At 41.8% G+C, this 22,518-nt stretch overlaps 1 protein-coding gene across 3 annotated transcripts in view; it reads left to right on the top strand.

Annotated features, from left to right (window-relative positions):
• Positions 1 to 22,518, top strand: part of KCNAB1 (potassium voltage-gated channel subfamily A regulatory beta subunit 1) — a 423,260-nt gene that overhangs the window by 305,813 nt on the left and 94,929 nt on the right. Inside the window, exon 1 of one of the 3 annotated variants that reach the window (XM_014588299.2) lies at positions 8,061 to 8,114. The exons of the other annotated variants lie outside the window; for them this stretch is intronic. The gene's annotated coding sequence lies outside the window, so the exon portion shown is untranslated. Of the gene's footprint in view, positions 1 to 8,060; positions 8,115 to 22,518 lie in introns of those variants that run through there. 3 annotated transcript variants of the gene reach the window in all.

The raw sequence follows: 22,518 nt of genomic DNA on the forward strand, positions 1-22,518 counted from the left end.
GCTGACTCTAAAGAAATATTAAGAATTCTTACCTACAGAGGGAGAAAATGACGGATAATATTAAATAGATGACTATGGTTTAGCGTTAAGAAGGAAATATATTCTTGGATCCTGGAGATGTTTCTCCCCCTTTATTTTAGTTTATCTGAGCCTTTTCTATCTCACCAGTAGTCACAGTTGAAAATGAAAATTCTCCCTGCCTTCTCTATGGTATAAAGTATGCCCAGAGTTTGGTAGGTTACTTCGTATTGACTCCTGCTCCCTCCAGTTTCCTAATCGACAGAATTTTGCTTTGCAGGGTAAATATGTAGCTTTGTCTTTTAAACCTACTTCCTCCGTTTACGTGTTTCCAATAATCTTGAAAGATCAATGAGACTGAAGCTTATCTGCAAACATAAACTTTATCCTATCACCTGGATGATGAAAACCGTAAAGGATCTCTGCCGGAGCGCAGCAGACAATACCGTCAATGCTTATTTTATATCTGACAACTAATTAAAATTAGAGGAGAGAGAGGTTACCAACGTGTAATTATAGAAAATGGATGATGAGGTAATGAGCAGTAGTTAAATTAGAGCTGACAGTCTAACCACGGGAATTTCTGTAGGCTGAGGAGAAGGAAACGGAAAGACGAAAGGATCAGATTTGGCTCTGTTGGTCATGGCTCAAAACAAGCTTTCTGCCCGACTTTGCTTCATTTTTCTTCTTAGTCTCTTCCTTTCCCTCCCATCCCATGTTTCCACCTTCTGGTCTGTAAGACCTTTTCCTTTGGCTCTAACGGAATAGAAACTCCTAGCCAGCCCAATTCTGCTTACTTTCTTTTGGAAGGGATATTTGTCACTGCTGTCTGAAGAAGAGAGGAGAATGGAGTGGTCCTGAGACAGGAAGTGACCCTCCATCTGACTTTGTCACCTATTCTGCTATTCCAGGGTTGGGGGAAAGGCACAGTGGTCCATTCACAACTGCTGGGATGGACTGGTTGGCTATTCTGCCCTGCTAATGGGTTTCCAGCCTCAGATTCCACCTGCATCTTAATTTGTGACCTTTCTGAGGGCAGAAATAGCCATTGGCTTGATCACCCCTGCAAAGCACAGAATCTGTGCTCCAACTCTCATTCACGCATGCATGCATGGTTTGTGCACATGAATGCAGCAGACCCAGATGCTGTGCTGGGGAACTGGGAGAAAAGACACACAGGTGCCTGCTCTTGGATAGTCTTATTATATATGGGGTGGGAGGAGGCATGGTTTTCAGATCCTTGTTTTTTTCTCCTCTGGAAGACACCCTGCATTTCTCTTTTGTGGCGATAACTTCTTTAGTTAGTCTAGTTCATTTTCTGCTGACTCGTCAGTTTAGAACACTTGCCTTGGACACAGAAGGTGCTCAACATATGTGCATTGATGACATGATGAATAAATGATGCAGCATGGTATGAGCAGTGCCCTGAGAGAAATATGAAGTGCTATGGGGACACATACAAGGGCTGTCTAAGCTAGAGTTGGGGGAGGTCATGGAAAGCTTCCTGAAGGAAGAGTAGTAAAGGACAAGTAGGCTGGGAAGGAGCCAGGTCAAGGAGAAAGCAAGGCTAGAGCAGTCAAATAGTGAATGTAATAGAGGTTGAGGGGCAGAGAGGTAGAGGTACAGTGCAGAAATAAATGGCGCAGATGAGGAAGTGACCACTTCCTTCCGGGAGTGGTAGAAAGTACTGCTGGAAGCAGCTGGGTTTTGAAGGATGAATAGGAAACTGTCAGCTTGATAAGGGGAAGAAAGCTATGGGCATTTCTTGCCTTTTCTTTCTTCCTCTTTCTTCATTTATTTATTATGTATTATTATGTTATTAATTTTGATTACCTACTCAATCCTCACTCAGGTTTAGGCTTCATTATTGTTCCTGACCATCCAAGTCAGCTAAAGGCTTCCTGCAGTTTCCCATCACAATCCCCCTGATCAGTGGTGGCCCCTTGGGTTTCACACATAATATTTTCATTTTGTTTTCTTTCCCACTAGACCAGGAGCTCTAGGAAATAGAGACCATTATTTTCACATGCCATTTCTCTCCTAGAGCCACCGTCTGGCATGGCTCTAGGAGAATAATAAGGGCTCTATAAGCATTTTCTAAATGAATTAATAAATAAAATTTAGGGAAAGGAAAAGTATAGAAATCTAAATGATATGGCCTGGACAGGGAACTATATGAGAGATAAAATGATGATGACCTCAGAAAGATGGAGAAAAACATTAAACTCATTCCATGAAGCTTGGGATGTATCTGTTAGGTAACTAGGACCACAGGAATATTTAAGTCTAGGAGTCATCTGGCCAGGTGCATTTTAGAAGCTCATTCTGGTCACGGTGGTCACAGTACAGATGGCACAGTGGAAAGGATTGGGAACAGAGGCAGAGAGACAGGCTCATTGACTCGAATATTTTCACTTTCACAGGAGACTAAATGGAACATGTTATTTGCCCATTACCTGCAAGCCTAGTTCAACATACTGTGAGCATATATAGGACTCTATAGAGCATAAAGATCAGGCTGGGACGTAAATGAGGCTTGACCAAATTAGCAAGATCAGGTAAAGAGAATACAAAAGCAAGTTTTTGGGGTTTTTTTTTGGGGGGGGGTTGTTTGTTTTTAGAGAGATTTTTGCTGTAGGGTATGTGTGCTCACCAGAAAGACAGAGATAAAGAGAGAGACAGAAAGCGAGAAATCACCCACAGAGGGGATGGTCACTCCACAATCCCTTCTCCTCCATCCTCCTCTCTGGATTTGGGGAACATGCGCATACATGCTCAGTGTGAGTTTAAGCCTCCTCTGGGTCTGGGACTCGAACTGCAGTCAACCATGTGGGAGTCCAGCGATTTAACCATTATGCCATGTGCTGGTCTCCAGCATTTATTTCTTTAAAGTATAAAATAAAATATGGTCATGCATCACTTAGAGAAACGCATCATTAGGTTATTGTGTCGTTGTTCAAACATCATGGCGTCTGTGCCCACAAACCTAGATGGTATAGCTCACTACGCACCTGAGCTAGAAGGAGACTCTCACGGAACCACTGTAATAAGTGCTGTCTGTTGTTAGCCAAAGTGGCTATTACACAGTGCACAACTCTATCAGAAAAAAAGACTTAATATATGTGACATTATAGTAAATTACAAAGTTTGTGAACTTAAGTGGGAAAAAAAGCTAGTTTCTAGATAGTTTTGGGGTTTTTTTGTTTGTTGGTTGGTTTGTTTTTTTAGAAACTAACAAAGATAAATAGAAAACAAATAAATGGGCAAATCAAACTCGGGCAAATATGAAGAAAAAGAAAGTCACGTGTGAGTGGAAGTGTAAAATTAACATGGGAACTGATGGCAAAGGGTCTCTGAAAAAGAGCCAGGTCTTGAATCCAGAGGGTAAGTGGAGAAATGAGCCTTGGCTAGAGAAGGCACCACCTGCCACAGTGAGAGGAAGAGAGGAGGGGAAGGTGGGACGGTCTTAGTTTATGAGCCATCGAAGCAGGCTCTGAGACAAAGATTTGAAGACAGATAGTTTATTTAGAGTTTGGTTTGTTTATTTGTTTGTTTGTTTTTTTCCCTTGGTGCACATGTGCTCACCAAAGAGAAAGACAGAGACGGTGACAAGGAAAGTGAGAGATCACCCCCCAGGGGAATGGTCATGCTGGAATCCCTTCCCCTCCATTCTCCTCTGGGGTCTTGGGCACACACGCACATGCACCTGGCATGACTTTCAAGCCACTGAGTCTGGGACTCAAACCACGCACAGCCCCAAAGGAGTCCAGCAACGTAACTGCTACGCCATCTGCTGGTCGCTATTGAGAGATGACTTTTAAAATCAGTATGTTACTGACCAACTAAGTCCAGCTGCTGCTTCTCATAATCAATGAAACCAGAGGCAGAAGCTGGAGAAGGGAGTTTATTTTTCTGTAACTGGTTACAGGGAGACCATCACACTGTTTGGAAAAGCTCAATGTTGCCAGTACTTATGGATACAAGATACAAGCACGTGCAAATCACTCCTCACTATAATCATTCAAAGTCACTTTCCCCTGAGCAAGTATCCTGAGTCCTGTTTTACTTCAACTACTCATTCCTGTCTTGTCATGTGACCATTCCTCAAACAGATCTCCTTATAACTCAGCACTTGTTTGGATTGTTCTTGTCAGAGGCCTTTCTTAATTTCAAAATGGCTGTAGTCCTGCTGGCTTGATACAAGCAGAGGAGCAGAGATTTGAGATTGTAAGGGGAAAGCAATCAGTAGAGAGTGTGATGGACGAGCCAGAGCCAGTGTAGGTAACTGGAGCAGACACCACCGTGGAACTACGGAGCCATTGTAGAACGCATACGCATGGGGGCAAGGGAAGTGGGACGTGTAAATACCAGAGGGAGCCCCCAGGCAGCAGGAAGCCCTGAAGGAAATGTGCAGGGCACCCGTTGTGTCTGCTATGGGTAGGTTTGTAGATGTGGTAGCAGGGAGCAGAGGGGATTACAATTTGTCTTTCATCTTCTCTGTGAAGCCAGAGGTACCGCCATCTGCTAGGGTTAAAAGAAGAGGAGGTGGGACTCGAGACATTGAAAGAGGCGCAGGTTTGAACTGTACACATTGGAGAAAAGTGAGGAGGAAACGGAGGACTGGTAGGCTCTATGAGGGATGGACAGTTCCTGGAGATGATGAATTTACAATGCGTTGGTGTCTGCAGTCTGTGATTTTTCTTCCATGCAGCTTAACATCTCCATTCTAGGTGATGAGCAACCAGACAATTCTGGCTTCATCAAAAAGTAAATTTTTGTCAGGCATCTGTAGTCAAAGGATAATGAAATAATGGTATTAGAATAGGGCAAGAGAATCTTATAAATGGCGAACCATGTCATCAAGCCATCCCAGTTTTTCTAGCTAAGGAAGGATTGGAAGTCAGAGAATAGATAGACTAGAAGAAGGGAGAGTTAGAGGTCAGGATGTATGCTACACTGCAAGATCTGCAAAAGTGAGAGATGATCGCACTGGGGAAGGGAGAAATGAGATCTTCATTATATATATTTGGAGTGTCGATAAGGCGGACTTCCCTCCAAGTTCTCTTGTGCTCACGGTTGTATTTTTCATGGGGCTTTTGTGGTCTTCTATTTCTCCCCCATCAATATTTTCTACTGTCCCATCTAGTACTCAATGCCTATCTTATGTGAGTTTTTAAGATTGAGGTTAATACTTGGGAGTTTGCAACTAGGGTATGCTAAACATGTGCAGTTTCTATATCAGCGTAACATCAAGGCTTGGCACTTTGTTCAGAGGGACGAGTGCTTTGTTTTCTCAGTGGACTCGCTAGAACCATGTGAAGACAAGGATTCTCAATGATCTCTGCTGAGAGAAGGAAACAGTGACACAGTCAAATGCGTTTATGATTGTCTTTGAAATATAAGTCTTTGGCTGCTGGTTGGAATGCATTATGTTTTTATTTCTATTTGAATATGGATACCATAGCATGAAAACCTGTTAGTGGAAAAATCAAGAGTTGTCTAAAGTTAATAAAATATGTAGGAACAGTATAATGATCCAGTCATCTCTGACTCGGCTTCAGTTAAAGCTTTTAAATCTCCATAATGAATTAATCGTTCCACATGGCACCAGTGGGAGAAGGTCCACCCTGACCCTATCAGACCGATGGGTCTCACTTGCACCCGATTCTAGCAGGATGATGGCCCTTGTAATCTTGTCCCTGAAAACAAGACTGCTGATGCTCTTTTTCATTCCATCCTTTTTTATTTCCACTAAGCTATTTTTGCTACAGTCACTCACTGCCACTTGGATTTTTGCAGGTTAATAGTACTAATAAAATGAAAGGCAATACACTAAAGAGAATCTTCCAGGAATAGTCTGTAACCCTTTATTTGGTCAGGACTAACAACCCTGCAAAGCTTTACAAACTCCAGTTTGAGGTCAAGACCATCTTCAACCTCCTGTGCCGAATTGTTCTGGTACTTTCTGTTTCTCTTCTGACCACTCTGAGGCTTCTCACTGTACTAGAACCTTCTAGAGGGATTGAGTCTATTTCCACAGTGACCCAACCCACCACTTAGATCAGTTATCGACTCTGCTTGCCATTATAGTCACATGGGAAGCTTTTTAAAAATATTCATAAACCTGGGAGCAGCAGTTAGCATAACGGCTATGTCGCCGGACTCCCATGTAGTTGACCGCGTTGGAGTCCCCGACCTGGTGACTTAAACTCACGCCAGGCGTGTGTGCGTGCGTGCCCAAGATCCTGAGAAGAGAATGGGGGAGAAGGGAATGGGCCGTGGTCACCCCTCTGGGGGGTGATTTCTTGCTTTCTGTCTCTCTGTCTTTCTGTCTCTCTCTGTCTTTCTAGTGAGCACAAATGCTATATAGCAAAAAACTCTCAAAAAAAAATATATATATGTATATATCCATACCTGAGGCCTTTCCTCAGGCCAACTAAACCAGAATTTCTAGACTGGAACAGCACATCTGTTTTCTAGGTGGCCTTCCCAGTTGGGCATAGTTGAGGATCACTGGGCTGAACAAGGAGCTCCAAGCTCTGGCTTCCAGACAATGTTGGCTTCCCACCTGAGATACTTACACATCAGATACTGAGTCAACCAGGGAGGCAGAGAGCACCTGAGAGTGTTTGCTTCCCAGGCAGCATGTAGGAGGCACAGCTAGAGAGCGGGGTGGATGCCTCTTTTGGGAACCGATACAAAAAAAAAAAAAAGCCAGGTGCAGTGTTTTTCATTTACCTCAGTTCGCAATTAAAATTCAGAATTGTGCAGCATTTTAAAATGTGTTAGTCTATTAATCACTCTCCATGTGTCCCCTTTGGAATAATCCATAACAAATAATAAATTTTACAGTGCTTTGTTAAGATGGGTTTGCTGTTAGCATTGATACATTCAAATATTGATTTTGGTTTTCACTGCAAACTCTAGAAAAGCTATTTATCTTCTTATGGAACATCTGCTGCTTCAAATATTATCTCTTTGGAGATAAGGAAAGTAGCATTTAGTGAGCACTTGTATGGTTAGTATTATACTGAGGGCCATACAAAAGGGGACGTCAGAAAGCCTGTGGATATAAATCGAATTAAAGTACAAGTTTATTTTGGTATGAAAATTTTCATAGACTGGGCATAGTTTTTTCTATAATATACATTTTTAAAATTGTTTAATATTTATTATTTACATGTAATCACCATACATCTTTATGGTGTACCATAATATGCATTTTTGATGGACTTTTTGATGAAATTTTGAAGACTCTTTTTTTTAAAGAATTATTTTATTTAACTTTATTTATTTATTTATTTTAATTTGACCAGAGAGGGACAGAGAGAAAGAGAGAGAGAGTGAGAAAGCAAGCTGCCAGGTCCAGGTCTTGAACTGTGGTCGGCCATGTGGGAGTCCAGCGCCCTTAATTACCATACCACCTGCTGGTCCTTTGGATACTCTTTATACTAATGACATCATTGTGGGTGGGGGCCATGGACTCAGATTTCTTGGGCTGACATACTGGCTCAGTCGCTTATCAGCAAATAACCTCAAATCACAAAGTGGTCATGAGATTTAAATGAGTTAACGTCTATAAAGCATGCAGCATAGTTTCTGCACAATATAAGTTCACATCATGTCACTAGTTGTCATGACAATACTTAGAGCAGATATCATTGTCCTCTGTCAAGATGAGCAGTCTCAAAGGTGTGCTAGTTATCTGTGGATATACTCAACGTCAGATGTATATGAAAGAAAATGAAAAAAAAAAAAAGACTACTTATCAGAGTTGTTGGAAAACAAAATAAATAATTTGAGGAGGTATTGCCTAGAACCTGGAAGATAGTTGGCCCATGAAACTAAACTCTTTTCTGGCGTTGATGAGAGAGTGATGAATAAGACACTTAAAACTTTGTCCTAGTGCAGTGGACATCGAGACCTCCACCCAGTCTTCAGGAACCATCATGCTGAGTGTGCACTAGATCTTCTGATGGCTCCCACATTCTTAACTGTATTGTTTCCTAGTTACCAGAAAGTTCTATTCTCTCATCATTTCCTGAGGCTCTTGACCAGTCACAAAACCCAACCAAAGATGGAGCATCCCTAGACAGGTATTTTTACTTCCCCCAGCAACCCCTCTGGGGACACCTCCCTTATTTCCCATGACCGAGGCTCCTGGTGCCAGTAAAAGGAGAAACTGATGCCATCATTGCTTTAAGCTGCCAAATGACTCCTTGGGACCATGCCAACCTCCCAGCCATCCTCAAGAATGTTCTCCTAGTGTGTATTTGGGTGTGGTGGCTAGTGAGTACCCAGATAGCTGTCTTATTAGAAAGGCCACAGATGAATTCACTCAGATTAACTCATTTCCGAGCAATGAATTAATTTTGAAAAGAAAAAAGATCCAGCAGGCAATAAATGAGTCCACCAAACATTGCTTTACTACTGATCATTTCACCCCTGCTGTTCTTGAATTCACTCATTCATGAAACACTTCATAACCACCTCCCTCATGCCAAGTTTTATCCATTTAGTCTCTGGGAATATAGAAGTAATCCTGAGATGTTAGTAGGTTTGAAAATTTCTCAAGAAGGCCTGTATTCTGTATTTAAGAACAAACCAAGAGGGGCCAGCAGGTGGCGAAGTAATTAAGGCACTGGACTTCCACATGGCCCACCATGATTCGAGGCCTGGACCCAGCAGCTTGAAACTCACACTGGGCGCATGTTCGTGCATGCCCAAAATCCCGAGAGGAGAATGGAAAAGAAGGGATTGTGGCATGACCATCTGGCCTGGGGGATCATCTCTCACTGTCTCTCTCTCTCTCTCTCTCTCCTCTCTCTCTCTCTCTCTGGCAAGTGCACACATCCTATAGCAAAAATCTTTCTCTAAAAAACCAAACAAACAAGATAGTATTGAAATAAAAATATAACATGTATTTTTGAATGTCTATGGTTACCTACATTTCTAGATAACTTTTACAGTTTAGGAAAGTTCACGCCATTCTTCTACAATTGGTATGATGTGTTTATAATGCCATCTCCTTGTACCAAAGCCGGGCTGGGAACACTAGCACCCGACGATGAAAACTTGTCTTCAGACCATGTCTTCTAGGAACTGTTCTGTGCTTCTTTTATTCCATAATTAAGTTTTCAGTATATTATTTTAAGGGAGAATGAATGTAGGTAGAATTTGTATTAAGCAGAGTATCCCAATCTTCTTTGACATCTTAAATTTCTACATATAATTACTGAAAAGGAAAGGTCTCTGTCCTTAGAAATAGACAACGGATCAGTGAATAAAAAGAAAGTCCATGCATAGTTCTATAGATAATATAAAAATATCCACTTGATACAGCTGCATAGGAAAAGGAAATTGCAGCTTTTGTTTCTTGTTTTTGTTAAAGCTGAAATCATTAACAGTCGGTAACCATCAGGCATAGATGAAATAAGCTAAGATGTAAATCTTTTAATTTATAGGAAAACATGGAAAATGGGTTCATTGGAATGAAATATGGCTTGGAATTTTTAAAGAACTCTTTTGAGTTTTTACTGAATGTTCCCACATATTTCCTCAGTTTTAATTTTCCTACATTTCAGAAACTTCTTAGTCCAAAAGTACACTAATCACTTTGTATTCCTACTTGGAGTTTGTGTTAATGACATTGAATACTCTAATCATCATGAAGTTCATAACCCAACAGAGAAAATTTGAAAGGATAGTTGCAAGATAGTTATTTTTATTTATTTATTTATTCATTTATTTATTTACAGGGTGGTATCCTTATTTTGTTTTTGCTCAGAAAATTTCTTTGCCTTTTATGGAATTAAAATTTACTTCCCAACAGATCCTGACAGTCCCGTGAGCACACACTGTGGTTTCTATGTGCAAATGCACCAGTGATTCAAAATTATTACTGTTTAAGGGGAGAATAACTCCCTGACCCATCAATAGTGTATCTCTACACAAAGATAAAGATTTAACACGAACTTTTCACAGATAAAAGGAAGAATAAAGAAGGTCACATTGACTTTCAAACTTCTTAACAGCTGTGTCTTTCCAGAACATTCACGTTGATAGTAACTTACCATGGAAAACCAAAAGATACATCCAAAAAGAAATAAAAATCTATATTTGAACATATACTATACTTGAGGCCCTGTGCTAGGGGTTCACAGAAAATTGATAAAAAGATGTTCAATTTTAATAATAGACTCCACTTTAGAAAAAGATACGGAAATATTTAAAATTGTCTTAAAAATCAGAACTTGCCAGTAAGTCCCACTGTCCCATAGTACGCGTCTAATTTTATTCTAACACCACATTATTTCACCTCTGTTAACTTTTGTACACCTTTCTTATAGGAGTTCTTGAAAGAACAGAATAAATAAAGCTTTTTAATGATGCATAGTAGTTTTAAATGCCCTGGAAATTTCACTAAGAAATAAATTTTAATGTGTTAATGTTAGTACAAGAAAATATAAGGAAATTTAATTTAAAAAAATGACAAACTATTTTTACTTCTATTTTTAAACTGACACACAATAATTGTGCATATTAATGGGGTATACATAGTATGATATCTTCATACATGTATATCATTTGTAATGATCCAATTAAGGTGTCGTTCTCTCTAGCACCTCAAATATCTGTCATGTCTTTGTGGTATGAACATTCAAAATCCTTTCTTATCGCCATCTTTGAAATATAGAGGATATTATTATTATCTATAGTCAACTTACTGTTCAACAAGACACTAAAACTGGTATCTTCTAGCAATAACTGTGTGCTCATTCTCTTTCTGTGAGATCAACTTTCAAGAGGCCAAAAATGAGTGATATCATCTCTCTGTGCCTGGGTTATTTCACTTAACATAGTGTCTGCCAGGCGTGTCCATGTTGCCTCAAATGATAGGATTTCATTTTCTTTTACTGTATTCCATTGTGGAAAGATACCGTTTTTATAAAATTTAGAACAGCATATTAACAAAATATAAGCACTGCCTCTTTTTTTGCATTTAAGAAGTTGGAAGATTTGTTGAAACCTTTGTTTCTGAATGATTTTCTAAGTAACAAGGATTTTTTAAAAAGCAAATGCTTTTGCCTCTGATTATAAACATAACAGTATTAAATCACTAATGTGGGACAAAATAAAATTCAAACATGCAGAGGAGAAAAAATTCATTTAAGGACTTTCTGGCTTCATTTTATTTAAAATTCTTCCTAATGGCCTCAAGGCACCAAATCAATCAATTCGGGAGTAATACCTACATAAGAATATTTAAGGAGATTAAGCCAAGGATTTAAATTACTATGTATCATTGATTCTAACGTCTGTACTGATCAGAATAATGGAAAAACAAACAAAAAAATGACTTCAGACATTTTGTCCAGAAACATTTTTTTTTAAAAGGGAGTTAATAGTATCTATTGGCACTTAAATCTATACATCTTTAAATCTAAGAAAGAAAATAGCAAATATTTGTACATTGTCTATAAGGATCATGAAGTAATTTCAGTCATTCTCAGTCATGTAATCCTCAAAACCCTAAGTCTACACATAGACATGAAAAGGTCAGAGTCCACGTCTCCCAGGTTTTTGTGGGAGGTGCAGCCAGCCAGCCCCTCCCTGCTTTGCCAGTCTAAGACTCGGCAACTCTCTGCTGCTACACTTCCCACCGTGGACAACCTGCCCCAGGATTCCTTCAAAAACCCAACATTTTTGCCTAGCTCTGAGCCCTGGCTCCAAAGTTCCAGAGCCTGGGAGGGTTTAGAGCCATGGACAGCCCTCGGCATGAGGTTAGAAATGATCATGGGACAGCAGAATCCTGGAAGGAATCCTGGAAGAAATCCTGATCTCAGGTGGAGCTGAGAGAACATTCAGGGAAGTGGCCCAGGGGTGTGGAGACATATACAGACAGGCAGTTTGGGGACAGAGATAGGTGCGGCATTTAATCATGGGGACGGTGAGCCAAAGGCAAAGGGAAGACCATGGTCAGACGTTCAAAGCAAGATGTTACAGACATTTAGAGTGAACACTCGGCCATATCGTCTGGCTGGAGTAGAGCCTTCGGAGTGGAGTACGGAGGTGAAGACACACAGGGCTGTGGAGAGTCCCTCACTGAATAGCTGTGGCAGTGCACTTGTCTGTCCCTCTGCTTCCTCACCTGGAATGTTGGAGCTATTCAGACCCTGCAGAGTTGTCATGGGCCTGGAGCTGATGTATGTAAAGACCTGGCACAGAAGAATCTAGAAAAGCACAATGGATCCATATTGTGAGGCTAAGAACTTCTTTCTTGTTTGGTCATCCTTTCTTGTTTTACTATGTATTTACGTAGAAACTTTCAGTAATGGGAAGAGTTTTAAATAATATGTAGTCCTTAAAAATATATAGTGTGCAGACCAGCAGACAGCATAATGGTTATGTCGCTGGACTCCCTTATCACTGATAGCAGTTTGAGTCCTGGACCTGGAGACCTGAAACTCATGACGGGTGCATATGCATGCATGCTTAAAGTCCCGAGAGAGGAGAATGGAGGAGAAAGGACTGTGTCATGGCCATCACCCCTGTTTTCTGTCTCTTTGTCTCTCTCTGTCTCTCTGGCAAGCACATGCACCCTACAGCAAAAATCTGTCCCCAAAATGTATATATTTAGCGTATATGTATGTACATGTGTAAACCTGTAAATAGGAACACTACTTGCACTTCACCCGCCTGAGAGGCCCCTTCTTATTCACATGGCCTTTACCACTCTCTTGCCTGGCTCTGTTGCTATTTCAAGCTCTTCTCTAAAGTGCAGGTGTGAAAGCACCCACCCCCCAATCCCAAGAGTCTGGGTGGTATGTTTGGTTCTTGCAAGAAAAGATAAAGTAAAAAAGAAAAGGCTAAGTTGTTATCACATGTGTTAACTCTGGCCAGATGCTCATTAGCAACACACTAGAAGCCAAAAATGAAAGACCAGACTGCAGCTTGGATCCAAAAATAAGGGCCAGGCTCTGTGGAAAACATTGACAGATGCAAGCCCAAATAAGGAGGAATGCTTTGCGTCACTTAAAGATGGAGACTTGCGCTGTGTCCCAGGCTCCCAGAGACGGGTCAGCCATCCGGCTTCTCTGTAGTGGCACAGCAGGCTTGCTCAGAACATCATTTTGTCTCCAAATCACCTGGGGAGCTTGTTAAATAAACAGATGCCCTGGCTGCCCCTCGGACCTGCAGGGTAAGAATCACAGAGTGGGGCTCCTAGGGGGTCCTAAGGTATCTGGAAGTAAAGACTCATTGATCTGAGCTTGGGAATTAATGCTCTTGCTACATAGAGGCTTTTAAACACTCGTCAAATTTAACTGAATGCTCCTTAAATTCCTATGAATAATCCTAGTGATTATTGTCCGCCACCTCCCTCCCATGCCAGCCAACTAGTAAGAGAGTTGAAATTCCAGCCCAGACCTGCCCTCCCGCCACTGCCTAAACCCTCTTCTATATAGTCTTCCTAGCAGGACGGTGTCTCCAATCTATGCCCTTCCATTGGCAGAGGGTACCAAGGGCAAGAAACCAACTCCTCTATCACCTGTCTGTACATCCCAGGTCCACAACTGAAATCTTTTCCTCAAGTTGGATTTCTAGGAATTTGATTTCTGTGTGTTCAGTTTGTGCATTGAAGAATCCTAAGCTCCTGCACAACTTAGCTGTCAGAGGACGGACAGCGTTCCTGCGCTCTCCACACCATCCTGTGATTAAGAAGGTGGTGAGGGCATGTCTGTTAGGTTTAAATCCCAACTCCAACTCACCACTGACTCATCTGAACTTTGGGCAAGTCTCTTATTCTCTGATAAAATGAGGCTAGCTGCAGTTGAATAAAAGAATGACAGAGGCAAGTCAGAGTGTAAAGAAAACAGTGAGATACTGCGTGACTTGAGTCCTGGACCCAGTGGTTTGAAAAAGATGCTAGGTGTGCATGCATGGATGCCCCCAAAAATCCTCAGAGGAGAATGGAGGAGAAGGGATTGTACCATAGCCATCCCCTGGGAAATGATTTCTCACTTTCTCTCTCTTTCTATGGCAAGTATATGTGCCCTATAAGGGAAAAAAAGAAAAAACCCTGATGCCAGAGATTCCCAGGGATTCTGATTTAATTGATCTGATGAAGGGCCAGATCACTTAAAGCTCCCCCAGGATATTTAAATGTGCAGCCATGTTGGTGGAAAACTTCCTGTTTAAAAGAGGGAGGAAACAACAAACATTCTGAAAATGCTCTTGGGTTTTTTTTTTTTTAGAATTATTTATTTAATTTTTATTCATTCATTTATTTTAATTTGGCCAGAGAAAGAGCAAGAGAGGGAAAATGAGAAAGCAAGCCACCAGATCCAGGATTTGAACTGTGGTCAGCCATGAGGGAATGTCCGGAGTTTAACCACTACACCACCTGCTGGTCCCCCACAAAAACTTTTTCAGAGGGTTTTTTTTGGGGGGGGTTTTGTTTGTTTTTTGTTTTTTGTTTGTTTGTTTTTGCCTTAGGGTGCATGCGCTCACCAGGGAGAGAGAGACAGAGAGACAGACACAGACACAGTGAGAGGGAAATGAGGAGTCATTCCCTGGCGAGCATGGCCATGCCACAATCTTCTCCTCCATTCTCCTCCCGAGATCTTGGGCATGCACGCACACACACCTGGCATGAGTTTCAAGACACTGGCTCCAGGTAGCCATGTGGTAGTCTGTTACGCCATCTGCTGGTTCTACTCTTTCTTATTAGGGCCAAATGCCCATTTAAAAAATTTTTAATTTAATTTTAATTTTTATTTGCTGTAGAGTGCATGTACGCAGTACGAGACAGACAGACAGACAGAAAAAAAGCACACTGCAAGGGGGATGATCATACTGCAAACCCTTCTCCTCCATTTTCCTTGGGATGTTGGGCATGCACGCATGCATGCCCAGTATATTTTTCAAGCCACTGGTGCAGAGACTCAAACCCCACACTCAGCCACTAAAGATCCAACTATTTTAACCACCACATTATCTGGCTGGCCCTGAATGCCTGTGTTTTTAAAATGTCTATTTATTGATTAAACAGATAATTATTAGGTATTTACCATGGACAAGACTCAACAACAGTGGCTAAAATTTAAATTAAACTTGCTGGGCTAGCTCTGTAATCAAGAGGTTAGGGCAGCTGGGTCCAATCCTAGTCCCAGAGACTTGAAAACCAAGCCAGGGGCATGTGCATGTGTGCCCAACATTCTAATAGGATGGAGAAATAGAGACAGGATTGCAGTATGCCCCTTAGGAGGGGTGCTTTTTCCCTCTCTCTCTCCCTCTCTCTATGTCCTTCTCTGGTGAGTGCATGCACCCTCTAGCAATGAAAAGTTAATTACTTAATTAGTTAATTAATTAATTAAATTTGGTACAGTCTGATGGGGAAATCACAGGCAAAAATAAACTACGTAGTTACAATATGATGTAGTCAGTATGGCAATACCAGTTAATTCAATGTGATAGAAGAGTAAATGAGATGACTTTTTCTCCCTTCAAAGTCCAACTGCAGAGTCACGCAATGATAAAGATGAAGGAAGCTTAAGGTCCCTAGTTTTTTGTACAAGGAAAGAAGAAGTCTAGAGGTTGGGAGTTTTTCAGTGTCACAAAGAGCAGAGGCACAAAATATTCTGATGATACAGTAAGACATACTTGGACTTACCAGAAGAAGGACCGTGGGACGGTGCTTAGGAGCACTGGACTCTGAGGCTGAAGTCCTGGTCCTGAAGGATAAGTAGGACTTGGACATAGGACATGGGAAAAGGTGACATTCTCACCGGAAGGCCCAGCCCACAGCTCAGAAGAGAAAGCACTCACAGGTAATGCCCTGCTCAGGCAGGAAACGATGGCTCAGCCCTCCCTGTGCCACGTCCGCTCTGCTTCTGGGCTGACACTATTTCTTACTGGGTGTGCAATTCAGGCAGATGCTACTACCTCCAGCTCCGCCCCTCTCCAGAGTAACTCTATATAAAAGAGACATTGAACCTGTTAATTTTGCCCAGTGTATTATCTAAGTTTGAGATCTGAGGTTTAAATCTCTACCCTTAAATTCTTCACTTCTGTAAGATAGATTAGTGACTCTGTACATCTCTGGATTGAGTACTTCTCAATCATGCCTGCATTTGATCAGCCCGACTACACTGACCTGCAGTTGACATGTGTACTATGTAAAACGTAAAGGTTTCGAGTCTATGGAAATACATTGAACCAAATTGTTTTTCAAGTGGTCAGATCTGGAACTAGAACTGCCGAGTCAGCCATGTGGGATCCACTGCCTTAACCCCACACCACCTTCTGTATCTACATATTTCTTAATAGGTATAATATATCCAAACCATGAGCTAGCCAATCTGCAATGTAGAAGAGAAATCATCAAATCTATAAACTTAAAATGATTCAAATAAATTGAGGGATATTCTATGAAGTACTTGCTCAGTACTCTTAAAAGTGTCAGCAGGGGGACCAGCAGATGGCATAATGGCTATGTCACTGGACTCCCATCTAGTTGACTGCAGTTCGAGTCTTGGACCTGGTGGCTTAAACTCACACCGGGCGCATGTGCGTGCATGCCCAAGATCCCGAGAGGAGAATGAAAGAGAAGAGATCGCGGCATGGCCATTCCCCCTGGGGGGTGATTTTTTGCTTTCTGTCTCTCTGTCTCTCTCTGTCATTCTGGTGAGCACATGTGCCCTATAGCAAAAAAACTTCTCAAAAAAAAAAAAGTGTCAGCAGGTGGTATGGAAATGATTTGACCAACTCCGTGGTTCAAATCCCAGACCCAGTGACTTGAGAATCACACCAAGCACATGTGCATGCATGTCCAAAATCCCAAGAGAAGAATGGAAGAGAAAGGATTGTGACATAGCCATCCTGCCTGGAGGGTGGTTTCTCACTTTTCCTCTCTCCTTTTCATCTCTCTCTTTCTATCTCTGGAGCACCCATGCTCTATAACATAAACAAACAAATGAAAAAGTCCAAATCAGAAAAGACCAAAGAACTGTCACAGATTGAAGTAGATTAAAAACCAATACACTTAGTGCAAATACACTTAGATCCTGCATACGATCCTGGACTAGAAAGAAAAGGACAATGAAATTCAAAAAAAATGACTGTAGTTTATTCATTAATCCTGCACTGGTGTTAATTTTCTGGTTTTGATTCATCGTACTATGATGATGAAAGATGTTAACGTTATTACATTTAAATGTGTGAATCTCTCTTCATCCTCAAAGCAAGGAGGACATTAAGCATGTTTCTTGAATGAATAAGGAAGAAGCAATTACCTTGTTAACGATCAAAAGATGAGTAGCCAAGATAGGAGTTTAGAGGGTGGTAGGAAGGTGTGGGGTGGTTGTGTAGAGCTGATTTTCTTTTTATGTTTCACCACTCATTTTTCTATGCCGAGGTAGGATACTCCAAGGGACCCAACAGAGGTTTTCAAAGCGTATATTCCTTGGTGCCAAAAGGCGTTCACCAGGAGACTCAATAACAGTTCAACAGTTCTCTAAAGAGACTCCCTCTGTGTTTAAAACATTAGAAATAACAAGTGTCAGTTTAGCAGAATTATTTTCTAAGTAACATCCCATTAATTTGAGATTTCACAGTGAAGTAATCATATGTCATCCTAGGTCTCAGAAAGGCACGTTCTGTTAGAGGCGGAAAGATGATTAAGTAAATTGTCACACAGGGTTTTTGAGAATCATATTAACTTAAAAAGCTCCCTAGTTCTTCTGTAGGGGGTTGTAGTAGAGAAGAAAATTGTAGAAATAGTGTCCTCGCTCCCCTCCTGCTTCTAGAAGGCTGTCTTGATTCCACTAGAGCAGGAGGGAATGGGTCCTATTAGTAACTAGTAACACTGTCTACACTGTGCCACTCACTCCTTCTCTGTGGGAGGCTTTGCAGCCAGCGAGGGATCTTTCTCTTTGGCCCTTCTTCAGGAGGGGACCTGGCTAGATGTGTACCACAGTGATGTGTGGAATGTAGCCTTACATATTTAAACCAAGAGTGGTGAGTAGTTTATCAGATTAATTTTGGACTAGAGTTATTCTATGCATAGGCTCTTCCCAACATGGATGGAATCATGGTAAATGGTTCTTAAATGTAATGACCTCCTCCAACATGTGTGTGCAGTTCCAGCTTTCCACATTACCCTGTTTGGTCTTCAATTCCATTTTGCAAATGAGACATCTGGGCAAATACTTGTGAGTGCCCCTGTAGCAAAATATCCAAGAGATATAGGTGAGTCGTTATGTAGCAAGACGATCAGGGCTTTGGGTCAAGCTTCCTTGCTAAATGAAGGCAGGATTGTTTCCCTTGATCACATTAACAGTTAAAAACTTCTTCAGCACCACAGAACAAGTGAGCCAGCATTAAGTGAACACTGACCTGATTTTGCTGGAAGACATAGAATAGCCAATTTGTGGTATTAATTACTGAATCCATGGCTTGTCCCATTTTAGATTTTTAGCCCAAAGCAAATCTTGGTGAATGAGGAAATTAACAGTATTAGGTATAGTGTCCCTACAAAAGAGTGTCACCTCTGATCTAATATCAAACACCCTCATCCTGAGAGCCCTGTCTGTAATAACACGTATTAACCTTGATCAGTGCCTTCCTTTAAAAAATTTTTTTTAATTTGCTATAAGGTACATACTCTCACCGAAGAAAAAGAGAGAGAAGAGAGAGAAAGTGAGAAATTAACCCCCAAGAAGGATGGCCACACCACAGTCCCTCCTTTTCCAGTCTCCTCTTAGGATTTTGGGCACTCATGCATATGTTCCCAGTGGGTTTTTCCAAGCTGCCAGGTTCAGGTCTTGAACCATACATCGGGTTGTGTGGGATCCAGCTGCCTTAACCACCATGCCACTGACTGGCTCAATATCTTCTTTTTTTGTTTCATTTTCAACATTTTTTTTTATGTAATTGTGCACATCTGTTAGGTATAATGTGATTTTCCAATATAAGAATATAATGCATGTGATCAAATCAGGTAAATTATATGTAATTTATATCCTCAGCCATTTGCCATCACGTGTTTAGAACACCTCAGAGTAACTAAATAAGAGGATTTTGAATGATCAGTGCTTTGTAGACCTTTTTCATCACGAAAAATAAGCCATTTCCTGATGTTTTGCTGTTCATGACCTCCTCATCCAAAAGGTCTTTGACTCCTTCAAAATTCTCATCTTGCCACAAATAAATGAAGCTGACCCTTAAACAATGGCAAGGATTGGGGGTGCCAGCTCCTTCCCATCTCACTCTCCTCATTCTTTCCCATACTTGCCCATAGTCGAAGGCCCACATATATGTTCAGCCTCCATAACTCTGGGTTATGGGGCTGGAAGCCACATGCTAACTTTGGTTTGAGTTCCTGGTTGTGTGGGCTTGTACATGCTCAGGATCTTGGCAGGCTCTAGGACTGGAGGAAGGGGACTCTGATGTGATCAAGCCCTGAGGAAGGTAATCCTCCTCTCTGTCTGTCTAGCACATACATGCTTCATTATGATTTTTTTTTTAAGAAAGAAAAAAGCCACATATACATTTTGACTACACCAAAGCTTAACTACTAATAGCATACTCCAGCCTTGCCTGAGTGAAGAGAGTGGCCTATCCCAGCCCTGAGTCCTATACCCTTCCCTCCAGCCATGGTATGGTACCGGCACAATGATTGTCAGCTCAGCCATGGGACAAGACAATGGCCCCTGGAGATCCAGTTCCCAGTCCCATTGGTGTTCTACTTTGACCTCCAGGCAGTAGAGCAGATTTGGGGTGAGCTAATGCTGTCCCACCCCTACCACCCACCTGCTGACCAGTGACCAGTCATCCCTAGAGACACGTGAAGGCAGGATTCTCACGGATTCTCAAGCCAACTCTTGACAATGCCTCCATGGCAATGGAAGAGGATGATGAGGACCACGCCCACAGTGAAAAGGCTCTGGGTGATGGTTGGACATTACCTGGGGCAATAGCAGCAGCAACAGGGAGAGGAGTCACCCAGAGCACAGGGACCAAGCAGTCTTGCCTATGGGATCACAGACATAGAAATGGAGGCAAGGCTGGGCATCCCCAGGACAGCACAAAAGCCTGCAGAATCCATCTGTAAAACTCAGAAGGGCAGTGAGAAACCCAGCACAGAGGAACCCTCAACCAAAACACCACGGTTGCATTCCCAGGAGCCAACTTGTTCTGTGAAAGAAGACGGTGTCCTGGAATTGAGACTGCAGTTTGAGAATACAGGAACACTGGACTTCTTTCTTATTTCTTTACTTTTGGAGAAAATCTCTTGTGTTAAAAAAGTGATAAATTTGGGAACCAGCAGTTAGTGTAATGGCTATGTCGCTGGACTCCCACATAGTCGACCACGGTTTGTGTCCCGGACCCGGTGGCTTAAAACTCACGCCGGGCGTGTGTGCGTGCGTGCCCAAGATCCCGAGAGGAGAATGGAGGAGAAGGGATTGCGGCGTGACCATCCCCCCTGGGGGGGTGATTTCTCGCTTTCTGTCTCTGTCTCTCTCTGTCTGTCTGGCGAGCGCACGCACCCTGCAGTGAAAATCTCTCAAAAAAAAAAAAAAGTGATAAATTTGTTGTCAGGTGAAAAACAAAAGAAGAAGAAAAAAAGCCACACATAAGTGGACCAGCCTAAGTGGACGAGTGCAATGGACTAGTCAAACTCACATCGTTCAAGGGTCGACCTGTGTAATTAGCGTGCTATTATTTAAACTGGTGTTCTCATTTGTAACAATAAAAAAAATCACCAATAATTAAATTAGTCCTGAAAGTTCTCAGCCACATTTTTAACATGTCGAGTGACAAAATCACTGGTTTTAGTAATATTTGCAAATGTTGTTACTGTCCTGGACACATCATTCCTGCAGCATTCCAAAGAGACTCTTTTATAAACACACTTTTCTGTAAAAAGATTTTGATGCCCAGGCAAGTTTATTACTTAATAGAGAAATGCATTCCAGAGCAACTCATTTATTTCGTTCTCATTCAGAACCAAAAGGTACCATTTCTTCAGTCCATTATGTTGTTTTTTTTTTTTGAGAGATTTTCACTGTAGGGCGCGTGCGCTCGCCAGACAGACAGAGAGAGACACAGAGACAGAAAGCAAGAAATCAACCCCCAGGGGGGATGGTCACGCCGCAATCCCTTCTCCTCCATTCTCCTCTCGGGATCTTGGGCACGCACGCACACGCGCCCGGCGTGAGTTTTTTAAGCCACCGGGTCCGGGACACGAACTGCGTTCGACTACGTGGGAGTCCAGCAACATAGCCATTACGCTAACTGCTGGTTCCCAGTCCATTATGTTTTCAATGTCTGTCTTTTCTGTACACCAGTCATGGCTAGCATTGTTATAGTGCCTACAGAAATTCTTTGTTTATATTCTTCCTAACCACAACAAAAAGTACTCCTTTAAAAAAAAAAAAGAACTCAATTATTTGTTTAAAGAGATGTACAAGTTCATTTTCTCCTTAATTTTACAGAAAGAAAAAGATAGCAATAAACACATGGTTGTAAATAACTGTCATTTGATTTCAGTGTTGAATATTTAGGTCTTCAAAAAGCTCATTAAAATGTGCATTATGAAAAAAAGCTATGCATGGATTTCAACATTTTTTTTGCACCAAAACAAGCTTGTACTATTACTTCCATTTTTTGAAAGTCCCTTCGCACAACAGGAAGATGTGGGGACTTCAACCGGCAAGGGTTGCATCTTTCCGACGAGGACACTGCCCCCCCCAGTGTTAGAGCATGTCTACCTTGTAGGGACACCTACCCTCTGTGGTCAAGAGAAGCTGGAAAGCAGATATTTTTAAGAAAAATCTAATTGTTTCAGGGTTGGTAACTGAGTCGAAATGTATTAAAATACTAGGTGACGCAGCATCACTCTAGTGAAGCAAAACAAACCTGCAAGCTGGATTGCACCAGGGGACTGCCCGTTTGCAACCTCAGGGGATGGAGAGTGTGACAGTAAGAGAAATTATGCCCTGCTTTTGTCCGAGTCCCTCAGAACTGAGATGAAAGGTACCCTTACATTAATACTCTTCCACAAAGTAGGAAATTCAAGTGCCGTCATTAGTTTGAAAATGTTCTAATGAGACACGGTGGTGTGGTGGTAAAGCATGCCCTTCCTGAAGCCAGGCATTTGGGGAATCCTGGGTATTTCAGGATTAGGTGGGCGAATGTTTGATTCCTCATCTAGAAAGGAGGATGATAAAACTGCATTGTAAGTTTGTCAGAAAGATTAGAGATAAAAGTAGGAAACTTCTTAGCCTGCTGTCTGGCATTTGGAAGGAGTTCCATAATTGGTAGCGATGGCTGCTGTGAAGAAATGGAAAATGGGAGTTCTCAACAGCATTTCTCTGTGTGCCCCCACAGATATTGACTGTCCCACGTCCTGGCTGCTCCAGCTCTGGCCACCTGTTCCTCTCTGCCCCCATGTGCTGTCACTTGTCCTAATGGCCCACTAGAATGCAGCAGCATGTC

The sequence above is a fragment of the Tupaia chinensis genome, unplaced genomic scaffold (assembly GCF_000334495.1).
Source record: "Tupaia chinensis unplaced genomic scaffold, TupChi_1.0 Scaffold000272_1, whole genome shotgun sequence".
Classification (NCBI taxonomy): Eukaryota; Metazoa; Chordata; class Mammalia; order Scandentia; family Tupaiidae; genus Tupaia; species Tupaia belangeri.